General features: G+C 39.6%; 1 non-coding gene across 1 annotated transcript; it reads left to right on the top strand.

The window, feature by feature from the left end:
- Positions 1–1,442: 1,442 nt before the first annotated feature.
- LOC145077594 (small nucleolar RNA R71) lies at positions 1,443–1,549 on the top strand. Its single transcript, XR_013693336.1, has one exon. It is a non-coding gene; the product is annotated as a small nucleolar RNA R71 (small nucleolar RNA).
- The last annotated feature ends 4,044 nt before the right edge of the window (positions 1,550–5,593 follow it).

Raw genomic sequence — 5,593 nt, 5'->3', positions numbered from 1 at the left:
GCAAATGGGAGTGTGTTTCGCATATTTGGCTGTTTTGGGCGCAACGGGTCACTGCAGAATTTTGAAATTGACGATTTCTACCCATTTTTGAGAAATTTTGTCAAAGGCAATCCGTGAACGACGATAAAAAAAAAAATTCATTATTTTTTGGGTTTTCCGGATTGAAGCACAAAGTTTATGCCACATGTTAAGGGGGAGTTTTAACATGACGTTCTTTTTCCATGGAGTTTTATAATCAAATTTTGATTATAAAAAGGGGGAGAAGTTTTATATGGAAATTCGAACTTGAATTTTTCATATTACGCGGGTTTGAAGACCGAAGTGATCTTGGAGTTTTGAAGCTACGAGATGATGCAATTGGAAGTTCGGAAGTGATGTATTCGAAATGGGTTTGGTTTATTGAAGATTTTTGGGGTGTGTTTTTATGCGCAACTTTTGGGTGATTATTTGGAATTAATCATTCGTTGCTGCTTGGATTGTATGGTCTCACATCCTAGAGCCCAAATTGAAGAGTCATGGAAGAATTGAAGATTGAAGTTCGTTTCGACATGTGTCACCCTTGAGGCTCGAACCGCGTAGTGCTTGATTTTGGAAGATTTGAAGTGGCTCATTCATTCCTAACTTTGAGGGGGAGAATGTTGGGGTTGCAAAGTTATTCATTCATGACTTTGTAAATGTTTGACTTTTGTAAAACCCACTTGCATGTGGTGCTTTAGCCTTTAGACCCATTTGTTAGAGAGTGAGAGAGAGACATGTAAACACCTCTATAAATAGTGGGTTCATACCACTTGTAGAGGTGTGCTTGAGAGATGTAAAAGTGAGTGTGTAAGTGTGTGTTAATTATGTAGTCTAGATCTAGATCCTTTTTGTGTAACACCATATACATTCAATATATCTCTTAAACACCCAAATCACCATGTTCAATTGTGCAAGCTTTAATTCCGCATGCCAAACCATGTTCTTTGTCACTACATTAGGGGAGAGACCGGTGGCTGGCACAATTGCAGCCGGTAGCCAAGCAGGCTAAGCTCGCTGATTCGAGATTAGGAGGCCAGAAGGGCCGCACTTCTGGCAAGTACGACAAGAGTCATGAGGGATCTTGTCGGGCGGGGATTTTCTATAAATGTGGCAAGGAGGGGCATATGGTGAAGGATTTTCCCAAGGGATTTGCAGCCATCTCTTTAGAATGTGCACCCCCACTGCATTGTCCCAAGGGATTTGCAGCCATCATAGCAGCCATCTCTTCAGAATGTGCACCCTCACTACCTTTTGCTCCATATTGTCTTGGGATGTGGTACTCACGAGAGTGTCTTGCGAATTCTTCAACTAACTCCTTGACCTCCCTTGGATTTTTCTTTGTCAATGGCCCTTGAGAATCAATGAGTTGTCTTGTCATAACATTGACCCCATCGTAGAAAATAGACATCTCTTGTTGAGCATTTAGATCATGTTGAGGATAATTACTTAACAACCCTTTGCAACACTCCCAAACTTCGTATAGTGACTCCCTCGGTTGTTTCTCAAAGTTGGCTATTGCCTTCTTGAGTTTAGCTATCTTAGTAGGTGGACAAAACTGATCTAGAAATTGCTCACGTATTTGAGCCCAAGTAGTGATTGTACCAGGAGGAAGTGCTTTCAACAAGTCTTTTGCAGCTCCTTTGAAAGTGATTGGTAGCATCTTTAGTAAGATGGTATCTCTATTGACATTCGGCACGTTGAAGTAGTCAGCAATGTCGCTGACCTCATCTAAATGCTTAAATGCATCCTCATGATCCTTCCCATATAATGGGATATCCTTAAGTGCAGTCAGGATGTGTCCCTTCAGCTCGAATGTGGCAATGGCAGGTATCGCTAGTTGTACTAAACCTTGACCAACATCATCTCGAATTCGCTTCTTGTAAGCTCCCATTGACATTTCTTCAATGTTTGCCATCTCGTTTCTTGGCTCGTTCTCGGGTTCACTCGTATAAAGTTCAAACTCAGTCTTGGAGTCGTACTCGGATTCGGTTGGGAAAGGTATTTGATCTAAGTTTTCAATCTTGCTCTTGTTCTTTGAAGATGAACTCGACTCTTCTGTTTTCTTCCCCGACTTCTTTGAGAACACTGACTTAAAGTCTTGTAAGGGTGTCTTCTTTGGTGTTTGATCTTCTTTCACGTTCTTATCCTTCTTTTTGTGAGGGGCCGACTCTGGATCTTCAAGTGGTGGCACCAAAGGTGTGTTAGAGCCTCTGGTCATGAACTCCTACAAAATAAACAAAATAAAAATGTAAAACTGAACAAAAACTAAATAAAAACTTCCTACTGACTGGCCACCACGACGTAGTAAAGGCTACCACCTCGTGTTGTCACAGAAAAACAAACATAAAAGAAAAATGAAAAAAAAGAGAAAATACTGAACTCACGTCGTGAGCTTAAGGCTCACGTCGTTAGTCTAGTACTGTAAAAAAAACTAATCTGGAAAAGTAACTTTTTGCAGGTTTTACCCCACAAAAAGGATAGATTAATATAAAGCAAATAAATAAACTATCAAATCAGTTGTTCCCCGGAAAGGGCACCAAAAACTTGATGTGTGCAAATATCTACACCTAATTTTAATATTTATAACCTAACTACCTTAACTAACTAATTGCACCTAGGCAGTCTACCTAGTCAAAATTATAGAATAGTCGGGTAAGTCGGGTGTCGATCTCAGGGAACGGTATTTATTAGTTAACCTATCTACTATTAAATAAACCTAAATTATCAACAAAGTTGGGATTTTTATCCGATTTTACAAGACCAGAAGAACTTAAGTCATGAAATTCAATCAATTACTAAAAACACTCTTGTTTAGTTCGAATCTACTTCTTCTTTACGGCTAGTTAACAATTATGGATTGTCAAAGTTGGTTTTCTAATTTATATTATATTAGTTTTAAATCTAAATTTACCAATAATTAACTTATTCATGTAAACTATGCATGTTCACACACAATCAAACACATAATTAGTTATAGGGATGAATAGGTTATGTAAGATTTATTATGTAAACACAATTATGATTACAATTATGCTCTCTAGCGCAGCTGAATTTAATTACCTTAATTGTTATCTAAGACTTGGTCGATCCTAGCTCTAGCAATTTAATGTTCACTAAATCACTAAGTTTCAAGTTCATGTAATCTAATAATCATTAAGCTACACAGAACATGAATTTAAGGAACTAAAGAAACAAATATAAGCATGCTAGGTAATAATAATCAAACACAAGCAGTTTACCAACTAAACAAATCCATTAATAATTAAACTAAACCATATGTCAGAAGCTTCATCTAGCTAAACAAGAGTAGCTAAATTCAGCTACTCATAGTAGCAATCGAACAAACACAAATCAAATTAATAAACATGTTCAAGTACCAAACAATTGAATGAATTATGAACTCTCACTCCTTTGGTGTTGAAACCCTTTTTCCAGAACTTCTCTCTTGCATCTTCTGAAAACCTTCCAACCAGTCAAAAAGAGTCCCTCAATTCGTAAAGGAGAAGGGTATTTATAATAATCTCGAAATTCATGCTTCACGTAGTGAACGATCTCTTCACGTCGTGATTTGAGAGATATCCTTATCGGGCATGGATTCTTACTTCGCGTGTACTTATCTTCTGGAAGACTCATGCCACGTCGTGCCCTTCTAGTTCAAGTTGTGACATCGGTAAATTCCGTGGATTTCTTCAACTTTGGTACTCCAAGTCTCCAATGTTCCAAGTATTGTCAATTTTGGTCACTTTCTTCGAAAATGCTTTACCTTGGCTGCAAATAATAATTTATCCTTATAAGTACCATAATTCTATGCAAAAACCAAAATATCAATAAAAATGTAATTAAATATTGCCTAAAAATATGTATAAATATGGCAATATCAAAGGGTATGAAGGCTGGTTGAACAAGGCAAAAAGAGGCTATCTTATGGTTTATATATGGTGAAAGCCCTAAAATCAGGGTTTCTAAACTGCTCACATATGCTATGCGTACTCCACGTACGCCCAGCATACTCCAATTTTCCTGAAATTGACAATTTTGCCCCTAGGGACCAAATCCGCAAAATTTTACACCCCCCAAGGGTCTAAATTGAAAAGTCCAATGAATCGAGTGTTACAACTCTCCTCCACTTAAATTCGATTTCGTCCTCGAAATCATTCCTTACCATCCCAGGCACGCCAGAGAGTCTGAGGAACACAACCACAACCCCGAGCATACAACAGCATTCCCAAAGGCAATCGAACCCAACCGGAGCAGAGCTTCCAAAACTTGATGAATAACAAATTCTTTCTCAACTTAAATCATTCCCCTACATAAATAACCACTTCCACTCTCCCTAAAATCTGAGATCTTGAACTGGTCTGACTCCCCGAAAAACCGCCCATATTGAACCACTGCTAATTCCATTCCACTTGCATCCCGAACTAATCAAAACACTTCTAACCCTTGATTATCTTGTTGCTTTTACTGGGAATAGAATCACTGGCCATTCATTGCTGCAGAACACTTTTATTTGACTGGAGGCTTAGATAATCCTTCGAGTAAAAGACTCATCCCTGCAACGGTTAGACCCAAACGAGAGTTGCACAGTAGGTTCGAATCAATTACTCTGAGATTATATAATCCAGGCTACAAGTGACTTAGCATAGTCACTAAATAACAAGCGGCTCCACACACGAATCCCAATCACTGATACCATCTCGGGATCATCTTGATGCCCCCCAACTGCTTTTCAAAAGCAGTTGAGACCTCTATGGTTCCATCTTACTTGCTGAATAACTGATTCACTAGATTCCCACCCCGTTGTTGAACCAAGTAGTCATACACAATCGCACCATGCAACTTCCGAACGAAGGCCTCATCTGAAAATTATTGTCCTAGCTATCTCACCACCTTGGCTCCCACAGATTTTCTGATCCAACTGATCGTAACAAACCGTCAATTCTGACGTCACCAAATCCAATGCTAAAAGTGAATGTTAGGTGACCAACTATAGTCTTATATCACCACCATCCTCATCCAGCCCACCACCTCCTTAACTCCGTGAATGTTGTGGCCTTCCTACAGTCTCACAACCGGACCTACCCTGGTCTAATCCCATCTGAAGAAATCCACAAGCCAAATCATAGATTTTTTCATGCCCTCACAACTACTCAAGAACCCGTGAATGTTATGGGCCACCCCGCAGGCTGACAATGCTCTAATCTTGCCATGGCCACTGCCCATGGTCTTACCGCTCATCTACCAATCCATCCATACTCATTATGAGTCGAACACACATCTGACTATACCCTAATCAGGTGTTCGGGTCATGCTTCGAACCCTAAAGCCTTAATCAGACAAGAACAGGCAGAGAGGCTCTTACACAACCCTCAACTTGGATCCATCTGTATAACTGATATCCATCACAAAGAAGATGCCAACCAACTGTTGGAAGTTTCCTAAACTCCCAACTTACACAATTTCTAATCCATACGGCCACTAAAGTCGTCTTCTCTCCCGAGTGGGATGCTAAACTCATCCTAGTTTCACACCTGATTCAGCTTCTGGAAATATGAATGATTCCCCCCCCCCCCCA

Source organism: Lactuca serriola, chromosome 9, assembly GCF_051521515.1.
Source record: "Lactuca serriola cultivar US96UC23 chromosome 9, Lser_US96UC23_V15, whole genome shotgun sequence".
NCBI classification, from domain to species: Eukaryota; Viridiplantae; Streptophyta; class Magnoliopsida; order Asterales; family Asteraceae; genus Lactuca; species Lactuca serriola.
Note: the sequence above shows the minus strand (reverse complement) of the source record. Positions and strands in the feature narration are given on the sequence as shown.